Source organism: Elephantulus edwardii, unplaced genomic scaffold (genome assembly GCF_000299155.1).
Source record: "Elephantulus edwardii isolate Elephantulus edwardi_28Jun2011 unplaced genomic scaffold, EleEdw1.0 scaffold00434, whole genome shotgun sequence".
NCBI classification, from domain to species: Eukaryota; Metazoa; Chordata; class Mammalia; order Macroscelidea; family Macroscelididae; genus Elephantulus; species Elephantulus edwardii.
In genome coordinates, this window is record NW_006400184.1 from 150,398 (window position 1) to 163,136 (window position 12,739).

Here is a 12,739-nt window from a genome sequence, read left to right on the forward strand (position 1 = left end):
TGTGCTTCAAGGAGCCAGAGTCCGGATTCAGCTGACTATAGACATAAATATAGATCTAGATATAGTCCAGTCACTAAATCAATCCATCTCATCGAGGGTCTTTCTCTCCTGCACTGTTCCTCCACCCTCCCAAGCATGATGTCCTTCTCCAAGGACTAGACCCTCTTTGCAATATGTCCAAAGTATGTTAGATGAAGCTTTAGAATCCTTGTCTTCAAGGAGCAGCCCAGTTTAACCCTCTCCGGAAAGAACTTGTTCATTCTCTTAACGGTCCATGTATTCAATACTCTTCTCCAACACCACAGCTCAACGTCTTAAATTCTCCTTCTATCGTCCCTACTCATTTTCCAGCTCTCTGATGCATAGCAAGTGATTGCAAATATCATGACCCGTATCAGGTGCACCTTAGTAACCAGAGTGACATCATTGCTCTTCAGTACCCTGGCAAGGTCTCTGACAGAAGGTTTTCCCAAGGCAATACACCTTTTAATTTCTTGGCTACTGATGCCAAGGGTGTTGATTGTGGAACCAAACAAACTAGAGCTGTTTACAATCTCAGTCTCTTCATCATCCATCATGATGCCACCAATTGGCCCAGTGGTGAGAATCTTTGTTTTCGTGATATTGAGCTTCAATCTTATTGAAGGCTGCAGTCCTTGACCTTCTGCAGGAAGCACTTCAGGTCCTCCTCAGTTTCAACAAGCAGGGTTGTGTCATCTTCATAACGTAGATTGTTGATTAGTCTTCCTACAGTCCTGATGCCGCATTTCTACTCATAGAGCCCAGCCTCATGGATAATCTGTTTTGCATATAGATTGAAAAGGTATGGAGACAGGACACATCCTTGGAATACACTCTTCCCAATTTTGAACCATGTAGTGTTTCCTTGTTCTATTCTGACAACTGCCTCCTGGTTCAATATAGGTTTCACATAAGCACCATCAAGTGTTTTGGGATTCCCATTGTTCTCAGAGTTAGCCATAGTTTATTGTGGTCCACACAGTCAAACACCTCTGCATAGTCAATGAATATAGATAGACATTCCTCTGGTATTCCTTGCTTTCAGACAAGATCCATCCAATAACTACAATATCCCTAATATCATGGCCTCTTCTAAATCGAGACATCACTTACGGTTGCTCTCTGTTGATATGGTGTTCCAGTCGTTTTTGGATAATCTTCAGCAGAATCTTGCTCGCATGTGATATTAATGATGTTGTTGTTAAGTACCGTAGAGTCGTAGACAACTCATAGTCACCCTATGAACGAAAGACCTGAACACTTGTATAACTTTTTGGAAGTAGAGGCCACTCCTGCTTCCAAGCTTGTTTTATTTGAGGAGCTCCACCAAACACTGTTCACCATGGATAACCATTACCACATTTGACACATCATTGTCGCAGTGTTTAGCATCAAGAGTCAAAGAAGAATAACAGTCTCCACAGATAAAGAGGCTCTTACATATACAACTCAGGAAGTTACTAAACAGTTTATCCTCATCAAAATGAAAGAATAATGTAGAACAAAATGTAAAATGTTTTCCCAATTACTATTTTTCTTTATAAATTTATTTTATGATCATTCACATATATAATTTTATAAAAATAAATATAAACATCTAATCAAAGGCAACAGATGAAACTTACCTATATAAATTCTATTTTAAAACTTACTGTGGGCAGGAGGCAGGTGTTACCCTGCGAGGTGGAGAAGGGTCGAGCTGAACAGGCTCCTGTCAGCTGCTCCTCCCCTCTCCCGAAGCCTCCATGAGGTTGCCCCTTTTCTGGTGTCCCTCCCCACTGTGAAATGTGGATGACCCCCAAAAGGAACAAGATGGAAGTCAAGGAGTTTAGAGCTTTCCTTCCCGAGTGGACCCAGCGTTACTTAGTGGTGCAGCCTCCCGAGGGCAACGGGACCCTGTGCCTGGTGTGTCGCCGGCTCATCATGGCCACCCGCGAGCACGATGTGAGGCGGCACTATGAGGCTGAGCATGAGTACTACGACTGGTACACGACGGAGGGCGAGAGCGTGGTCCTGGTGGAGGGCCCACTGTTGGCGGAGGAGAAAGCCATGCGTGCGGGCTACGGGCTGGCCCGCCTGCTGGCCCTCAAGGGCCGCGGCTGGGGCGAGGAGCTCTTCGTGTGCCACTGCCTGGAGCTGATGCTGCGAGAGGTGCTGCCCGAGCACGAGGGCGTCCTGGAGCACCTGGACCTGGGGCCCGAGGTCACGGGCCAGCGCATCCTCAAGATAGACTGCGACCTCCACACGCAGCTCTGCAGCCGCGCCAGGGACTTCAGTGCCTACTCGCTGGTCCTGGACGACCAGGCCTTCGTGGCCCACGAGAACTACCTGCTGGTCTTCATGCGCAGCGTGAACGACGGCCTGCGCGTGCAGGAGGAGCTGCTGTCCCTGGTCAACCTGACCCAGCACTATAGCGTCGGGGCAATGATGGCGGCCATTCTGGAGGCCCTGCAGGGCGCGGGGCTGATCCTGCAGCGCATGGTGGGGCTCAAGACCACGCACACGCAGCGCATGGTGGGCGAGAACTCGGGCCTGGTGTCCTACATGCGCGAGAAGGCGTTCAGCCCCAACACCTGGAATGTCATCCACTACTTGGGCGTCATCCACCTGGAGCTGCTGAGCTCCTACGACCTGGACATCAGCGACGTCATCGGCACCATCTCCGAGTGGCTGGTGATCATCCACTCCTGCGTAGTGAAGCGCCCCGAGTTCCAGTCCCTCCTATCCAAGTCTGAGTCCCCACACAGCGAGCGGGTGAACAGACGCTGCCTGCATACCTGGCTGCACCGAGCCAGGACCCTCAGGCTGGTCTTTTCACTCAGGAGACAGATAGAATCCTTCCTGGCCTCCATCGGGGTCCCCACCCTCGACTTCTCCGACAGGCAGTGGCTCTGTGACTTCGGCTTCTTGGTGGACATCATGGACCAACTGCGAGAACTCAGCGACGAGATGCAGGCAGCCGGCAGGTCTTTGTCACCGCTGCCTTTGATCGAGTTTGTCGCTTCGAAGACAAGCTGACCTTGCTACACGTTCACCTAGAGGAGAAAAACCTCACCCGCTTCCTGGCCTTGAGCGAAATCGTGGACGAGTTCAGGCAGCACGAGGCCAAAGATGACCAGAGGATCTTTGAGCCTGACAGGTACCAGGTGGTGATCAGCACCTTACAGAAGGACTTCGAGAAGCATTTCAAGGACCTGAACTTCATTAAAAAGGAATTGGAGCTCTTCGCCAACCCCTTTAGCTTCAAACTCCAGTATGCTCCCATCTCTGTGAAGGTGGAGCTGACCAGACTGCAGACGAATTCGGAACTTTGGAATAAATACAGGATGAAAACCCTGGGGCAGTTCTACGCTGGACTATCTGAAGAATCTCACCCCATCATTAAAGGGGTGGCCTATAAGGTGGCCTCCTTTTTCGACAACAATCGAATCTCCGAGAAGACGGACACCTATCTGACCCGCTATCAGCACGCTCTGTGCCGCCCGCTGGAAGATGAACAACTCCAAGCCTTGTTCCGCATTGCCACGACTGACATGGAGCCCCACTGGGATTATCTGGTGAGAGGAAGAAATGCAGCGAACCCATAAACCTCCCAAGTCCACCGCTCATTGGCAAAACTCCACAAGAATTCAAGTCTTAAACCTTGGTGTAGTTTCCCCAAGATGACTTAATTTAGGATTGTGGAAAAGCACCCACAAGTTTAACTCAAGACAATGCAAACTGGAACAGACACTGTCTTAGGTTATTTACTTCCCCTGTCCCCCTACTCCCATTTTTTTCAAACAACACAACAAAACAGCCTCATAAAGCAGATGAGACTGAGAGATGAAAACACTACCTTTTTAAAAAATTTCATTGAATGGTAGTTGTAGTTTTTGCCTTTAGCACAAAATTGTTTTTGCAGTATTGATGATAATGTAAGTTGAATTTGAAGTCAGATTTAAGGTGTTTTGAAGATACATAGCAAAAATTTAGCTCCAGTTTTAAAGTGTGTTAAAATCAATCTGAAATTATCAACTGCTGAACTGCATATTTAAATTGTTTTGCAGAAGTTCATGAAGCAAGTTCAGATGTTTCCAGAAAGGAAGAACTCTACTTGCAGTGGAGCTATTTCCTCTTATCAAAATGTTTGAGACAATTTTTTAAAAGCTCTTTCTGAATCTGAGGTAAATACTTGTTTCTCCCCTTCTTCTATCTCAGCCTTAGTTATTGTTAGTAACCCTAGAGGAAACAGTTCAAGAAAACTGTAGTCACAGGAACAAGAGTTCTTTTTAAGTTGCTGATTTAGGTAGCTTCTTACACATTGAGTTCAGACTAACATTTATAGGGAAATTCCCTGTGATTTTCATGATTTTGGTAACTTTATAAATGTTTTCTATTAAAGGAATATCGTATATATAATCTATTCATGGTAGACAATTTGTAATTTCATTTTTCTACTCTAAGATGTATAAGGAAAAAAGAATGTGGGAGTTTTCGCACTCCAGGATCAAGAGATGTAAAATACTCTAATCATGTATTTTCCATTGCTTGAACTCCTGCTTGAAGGAAATCTATTCTTTTAAAGTGTAATATCACACTGCTGGAAATAGATTTCTTCTAAATTGGAAACTATTCCCCCATATTCAGTATTAGGACAATGCAAAGTGAAGACATGTAAGTTTGAAGAAGCCACCTTACCTACAGATTTCATAAGTTCCATATTTCTAGTAGGACATCAGTTTTATGCTACAGTCTGTTCTTACTTGATGGCATTAAGTTTGAGTTTTTGTTAACTATGAAAGGAAAATTGATGGTAAAGCCCAATGATGTAAAACTGAGTTGAACACGGAACTCTACACATACAAATCTTCACAAGAACAATTTTACTATTGTTCTAAAGCTCTGTCTTAACAATCACAACGCTTTAGTCACTTTAATCACAACTGACTAGTCCAACCACGATACAACTAAGATTCTAGAAGAAGCTAGTTTCTGAGCAGTCAAATTAGATGCCACAGGAGTTAAAGAGCCCAAGTTTTATCTGTGATTCTCAACCAGAGCTCCCTCTTCCCAGAGGATGTTGGGGAATGTGAAAAACTTGTTGGTGGTTGCTGTTATTTGGGGTTGGGGAGCTATGTGTTTCTGCTGCATTTATGTTTTGCAATGGATAGTAACCTGGCACCATGAAGGATTGGCCATCTCAAAGTGCCAATAGGCCCTCATGGAGATACTCTTATTTTAGGAGACAGAACAGACTACCAGAGAATAAAATGAGACATGTAAATATCAGAATGCTTGCTTGATAGGGGAGGTTAATTCCAGCACTCTAAGTTGACTAAAGGTACAATAATGGCCTTAATAGGCTCCCTGAGCCTGTCAGACATTGTAAAGAAACTTTGTCCTAGAATTTGTTTAGGTCAGAGAAAAAAGTAAGTGTTAGGTGTTACTAATATATTTGCCAACAATTACCATGTTGAGATTTTGGATAACAGGAATAAGCTTAAATATCTGGAAGAACAACATTGTAAAACAATCAAAAACAAAGCGTCGACTGGAAATTTCCTAATAGCTTTGAATGTTCTCTTTCAAAGCAAATGCTTTACTTGAAAGAAAGGCTAAAAAGCCTTAGAGCTGCTTCTGCTTTCTAACCCTGGTTCTTCAGATACTGAAGTTGTGTACCGTTGTGAAGTTATGCTATATGTTTAACTTAAAAACATTATTTTGCTTCGTTTAGTTGCTGGTGAAGGGTTTAGAAGATAATTCAAGGATTTTAAGTTGACTTTCAATAGAGGATTTGTTATATAGAGTATTGTTTCTTTTAAAACGTGTATATTTTACTGTTTTCTGTATTAAGTAATTCTGTAACTGCATGTCAGTCTTTAAATTATATTGTTACTGGTCCTGTAATATCAGTGAATATTATAAAAGCACCTTCTACTTCCTATCCCTACTAGCTTTCTTGAAAGATTTGTCTGTATTCCTAAGTCTCCTGTATGTCCACTCTAACTGCTTTTCTGAGGTTATTAAATCCTTGTACCCTCCTTTGACATTACTGACTACACTCCCTGTCTTTAGCTCTGGGAAGATGCTGTACCCAGGTATGCTTTCTCAGTCTTCTTTGCAGACAGCTCTTTCTCTATGCTCCTTGAGATGTTTATTTACATTGTCTTCTCTTTAAATTTTGTTTTAAGCTGTCATCATTTCCCTAGAAGAGGTCCTCTCCTTCCATTGGTTTAGATACCACTGAATACACTAAAGATTCTTGAATTAATATCTTTGTAGACCTTTCCTAATATGTGCATCTAATTGCTGTTTTAACAAGTCTACATTGTTCATTGCTCTCTCACAGACATCTCAACATATGACCTTATTTCCAAACCTCCTCCCTCATATTGCCTCTCAATAAATGACAAATTCAAGTTTCCCTTTGCCCAGACTGAAATCAAGTCATCCATGTCATTTCCCTCTTCATCTGTCATGTCTAGTCACAAAGAAACACCTTCCTGTTAATTGTGTCTCAGTGTCAACTCTGGTGTCACTAGCTTAATCCAGGCTGTCATACCTAAATTATAGCAAGCACTTCCTCACTGGTCTCCCTTTTCTCTGGTTTCTGATTCCTTTCTGTGCTGTAGGCAGATACTCAAAAAGTCTTATGTGTTCATATCACTCCACTTAGGACAAGACAAACTTCTGTTCGTCTTTCAGATCTGTGCCTCTGTGAAGCTGCTTTGATGCGCCCTAGAATGAGCACCTATACTGTCTATTCCATAAATACTCTTTATTCCCAAGTCTCCTGTTGTGTCCACTTTGCTCTTCTGAGGTTGCTAACTCCCTATCAGTGTTCTTCCCCTCCTTAGATGTTACTGACCACCCTCCTTGAAATACCTTTTTTTTTAAACTTTGGGGAGTTGCTGTCCTCAGGTATGCCTTCTCTTTGCAAACACTTCTTAAATACTTATGTCCTTTAAGGTTTTTATGTTTTCTTCTTCTTATATTTTTTTAAGCTGTCATCATCTCTTTAGACGAAGTCATCTCCTATTGCTTTAGATATCACCTGTACACTAATGATTCCTGAATTCATGTCTCTCTAGACCTTCAGATACTATTGATCACTGCTGGACTGGACCCTTAATAATGGCACGGACCATATGAGCCTTTCTCACTGTTAAATATCTAGTGCTTAGCATGATGTATGGCATCTAAAAAATATTTGGATGAGTAAAAAACAAACAAACAAAAATCCCTTACTGTGTTGTTGCTGTTCAGTGTCATCCCACTGACTATAACCCATAGTGACTCTGATCAACAGGTCTAAAGCCACTTTATTCTACATCAATTTTTAAAAGTGTATTTTACTAATAAAATAATTTTTTTTTACTTTTCAAAGAGAAAAACTCGCTGGGGGGAGGGGTGGGCAGGGAGGAAAATGTGTAACAATGAATGAATGGAAATCCAAAGTCTCCATAAACTTCCATTAAAATTTCAATTTAATAAAGCATATTTTACACAAAGAAGAATAGACAAAGTAAACTAAGCCAATCATATAATAACGTCTTATTAACAATATTATCTTTCTATACTTTATGTTCCCTCAAAAAGCTTTTCTGCCTGAAGTAAAAGTTCCTGAAAGTTGAACATTAATAACTAGCATGAGCAAATTTGTTGTTGTTAGGTGTCAATGAATCAACTAAAATTCATCATTCATCAAGATCCTATGAAAAACAGATCAAAATCTTGCCTTATTCAAAGAGTTTTTGTTTTTTTTATAAAGGAAGAGAAATATGCTTACGTGAATTACACATTAAAGAAACAAAGACACAGCAAAGTCCTTTAGTAATAAAGTCCTTCTTGATTTCATGCCTTTGGAAGGAAACAATTCAAAGAGAAAGTTGTGTATTCAAAATGCTTTAGAATAAGAATGTTGTATAGTCACCAAAATATTTCACAGAAATATGCATGCAACAGAAAATGAGGAAGAAGAGAGCACTCAAAAGTGCATGTGCTATCCAGTTCAAGAGCAAAGGGGAGAATCTCTACTACACTGGAGGATATTTTTGCTTCTACCATTTCATTTAATCTGATTTAATCACTAAATTAATTCCTAAAATTACTTATGGAAAACAAACGTTAGTAATTTTTAGAAAACATCATTTTCACCAATTTACACAAGAGTTTACTGCTTTAAAAAAGCCTTACAAGAAATATATTCTACTTCAGGATAAAATTAAACATATCTTAACATTTTCTTTTTAAAAAACATTTTAAGTATGCGTATTTTTATGAAGAATGCATATTTTTGTGTACATGAAAAATTGAGTGAACACAGGCAAATTAATGAGAAGATGCAAACTTTTAAAAACTCAAGATACCACACTCTGTCGGATCACCTTCTTTGATATGGGAACAATCAATTGGCTAGACGGTTGTCCTCAAGAGTTTTTGGCACAATTTGGTGAGCACATCCAGGACAGCATCTGTTAGTTGAAATATACCAATTAGTATACTGTCAATTTCTGGGGCTTTGTTTTTTGCCAGTTCTTTCAGAGCAGCTTGCCCTTCTTCCTTCATCACCACAGGCTCTTGCTCATATGTTGTTTCATGACATTCTTCTGTGTCTGCCTATCTCTTTCAGTAATCCATATATTCTTTCTATCTTTTTTTAATACATCCTGGATCTTTTAATATTCTGCCCAAAGCATCCTTAATTATTGCAACTTGAGGCTTAAATTTGTTTTCAGTTTTTTGTGCTTAAGAAATGCTGAGCAAGTTCTGTTTTCTTGATTTTCTTACTCCAGCTCTTTGCAGATTTCATTATAATACTTTGCTTTGAATTCCCAGACTACCCTTTGAAGTCTGTTCAGCTCCTTAATATCATGGTTTCTTCCCTTTTCTTTGGCTTCTTGGTGCTCTAGTGAAATACTAAGAGTCTTCTCTAACATCCAATTTGGTCTTTTCTTCCTCCTCAGTCTTCACAATGACCTTTTGTATTCTTCTATTCTTGATATCCTCCCATAGCTCATCTGGTCTTTGCTCATTAGTGTTCTACACCTCAAACCAGTTCCTGAGATGGTTTTGAAATTCAGGGTGGATAGATTCATGGTCATATTTTGGTTCCCATGGATTTAATATTCCTTAGCTCTTATCTTGAACTTGCATATGAGCAGTTAGTGGTCTGTTCCACAATCAGCACCTGGCCTAGTTTTAATATACTGAGCTTCTCTAGTTGTTCTTTCTACAGATGTAATCAATCTGATTCATATGCATATTATCAGGTGAAATTCTTGTGTATAGCCTGTGTTCATGTTTCTTAGAATTTTGTACAATCAATATTCACTATAAATATTTTTTATCTCCTCCTTAATTTCTGTCACTAAATCCATGCTTTCCAACTACTGATCCTTCTTCTCTGTTGCCAACTTTTGCCTTCCAGTCACCCATTATTATTAATGCTTCTTGATTGCATGTTAGATTGATCTCTGACTGCAAAAGCTGGTTAGAAATCTTCTATTTCCTCTTCTTTGGCTCTGGTTATTGATGCATGTATCTGAATGATAGTGGTATTCACTAAACTTCTTTGTATGCATATGGATATTATCCTCACTGACAACATTGAATTTCAAGACCAATCTAGAAATTACATTTTTTTTAAACTATGAAAGCGAGTCCATTCTTCTTCTCCTTTTCATGTCCAATATAGTAGATCACATGATCGTCTGACTCAAAATGCCCCATGTAAGTCCATCTCATCTTGCCAATACATAGTATGTAAATATTTATACATTCCATTTATTTCTAAACAATTCCCAATTTTTCTTCACTCATGGTTCTTCTATTTCATGTTAAAAATCACTAGTGTCTGCTTACAGCTCTCCATCCTCCTTTGTGTTTGCATACTTGAGGGCTCTACCTCAGTTGCCCTATCGCCCTATCTGCTAGTCTAAGTATCTATTGTAAATAGGTTTTTCAAAGGCCTGCTATTTTGGAAGTGGTTGGCCAATCATTCTTCCTAGTCTTTCTTAATCTGAATGCTCAGATTTAGAACAGTATCTGACAGACAAGCATTTGCAGAAAAGAGCAGATGAAAGATATTTCCCCAACTATAGAAATAACCAATGGATTCAGTGTTGTCCTTGATGTGTGCGTCTTGACCCACCCATTTTCCTTATCCACCAACATTCCCTTCTACTCCCACCTACTCCCTTCAACATGTATCTTCCATTACCCAGCCCTTGATATGATACATTATATCTCAAGCTTTCTTGGCTTCTATGATTCCAAACACTTCAAGCTCCTTCCAGTTTATTATGCTGTGTCCAGTGTCTCTTGAGTTTACGAGTCTGTAAATCCAAATACCAGGTACTAATGTCAGGCAAGGCTTCCTATCTCAGACAGTTCTGAGGAAAAGTCTTTTCCATGAATTTCTGCCCCGTGTTTGACTTCTTGTGGCTTAGGGTCTCTTCTCTTCCATTTGCAGCACACTGTAGTCACAATGAAATAGTTTCCCAAGGAAGGGTGATGTGTCATGTAGACCTTGTATATAGTGTTGTTTTATAGAGACAAAATATCTATACGAAGAAAACTACACAACATTTTTCTGAAACACAATAAGATATTTAAATAAATGGGGAAATGTTCGCTGTTTGTGGAAAGGAAGATTGTGCAAGTGACAATCCTACCAAAAGCAATCTACATATATAATACAATCCCAATACAGATAACAAATTCATTTTTCAAGATGATTGAAAGGGAAATTGTAGGATTTATTTGGAGAGGAAAAGGACTCCAAATAAGCAAAGAACTTCTGAAAACAAAAAAATGAAGTAGAAGACATAGTATTTCCACACCTCAAAATGTGCTACATTGCAGTAGCAACCAAATAGTATTGTACTGGTACAATAACAGGCACATAGACCAATGAAACAGACTTGAGAACCCAGTATTAGACCTATCTAACTGTAGTCCACTAATTTTTGTCAAGGAAATGAAACCTATCAAATGGGGAAATAACATATGGAATTGCCAAAACTGTTCTGCAACCTGTAGAAAGCTATAACATGTTCCACATCTCACAAAACACACAAAAAATAAACTCAAGGTGGATCAGAGGCCTGGGATTAAAGCCCAAAACTATAAAGTTCCTCAGATACAAACTAGGAGAAAGATTAGACAGCCTAGTGCACCAAACACAGCCATAAATGCACAATCTGGAAAGAATGCACATCAAACGCATTTTTTAACAGGATAAAAAACCAACCAACCAACCAACCAACCAACCAACCAACCAACCAACCAACCAAAACCAAACCAAAACCTTGTAGCAACTAGGAAAAAAAATTGGCAATACTATTTCATATGAGATAAGGATCTCATATTAAAAATGTATACAATTCTACAGGGCCTCCACAAGAAGAAGACTGATAACACAATTAAAAAAATGAGTAAAATACATAGAAGGTGTTTTCAGAAAGGAAGATAGATAGTTGAATGACCAAGAGACACATGAAGAGATGCTCAAAATCACTGGCAATAAGACAGATGCAAATCAAAATCACAGTGAGACATTATCACACCCCCGTAGCAGTGGTAAAGTTTAACTGGACAGAAATTAAGACATGTTGGGAAGGAAAGGGAGAGACAGGAACTCTTATACACTATTGGTGGGATTGTACAATGAAACAAACACTCTTGAAGGCAATTTGGAGCTTCCTCAGAAAGTTGGACTTAGAAATTTCATATGATCCTGCTATTCCAGGGCTTGAAATATATTCTGAGAACGTGGGAACTGAGGCACAAATGGAGGTTTGTACATTAATGTTTATAGCAGCATTATTTACCATTGCAATAACATGGAAATAGCCTAAATGGCTCAATGTAATTGAGAAATTATGATCCATTCACATGATGGAATACTATGCAACACTCAGTAGCAATGATCTTGTAGATTATTAGCTAACCCAGAAGGGGCCAGAGAGTATTATTCTAAGTGAACTCACTTAGTATCACAAGAACAAATAATGTAGAAGACCATTATTTTAGATCTAGTATGATGATCCAAGATAGGAGAAGGGTGGAAGCAGAGGGCTGAGGATGGGAGGGGTGAGGGGCAATAAGCATAATGTCGCATAATTTGATAGGTGGAGGTGAAGAAAATGGGAATTATCAGGGGTGAAAAGGACGTATACTGACTTTGTTAAGAAATCAATATAAAAGAAAAATTACAAAGCAACACAAAAGAAGAGCTTCCATAGGTAATAAAACAACTTCCAACAAAAAAACAAGGCCCTGGATCAAATGGTTTTACTATTGAATTTTTATCAAATGCTCAGTGAAGAGCTGTCACAAATTCTATAGAAAGAATAATAAAATAGATAATAGAAAAACATGAATTCACCCAGAAAAGCAAACATATCCTTGATACCAAAGTTAGATAAAGACATCACAAAACAGAAAAGTATAGGCCAATACCTCTCGTGAACATAGGTGCAAAAATCCTCAATAAAATCCTGGCCAGTAGAATCCAACAGTACATTAAAAAAATAATTCACTGTGACCACGTGAGATTCACAACAGGTATGCAAGAATGGTTCAACATAAGAAAAACAATGCAATTCACACCAACACAAAGAATAAGAATCACATAGGCAACGAGGAGGTAAAATTATCCCTCTATGCTGATGACATGATAGTATACTTAGAAAACCCTAAAGACTCAGCAAGAAAACTATTGGACGTAGTT

The 12,739-nt window shown here is 39.7% G+C and overlaps 1 pseudogene; it reads left to right on the forward strand.

Moving 5' to 3' along the window:
* The first annotated feature begins 1,806 nt into the window (after positions 1 to 1,806).
* Positions 1,807 to 3,608, forward strand: LOC102869177 (annotated as a pseudogene).
* Positions 3,609 to 12,739: the final 9,131 nt, after the last annotated feature.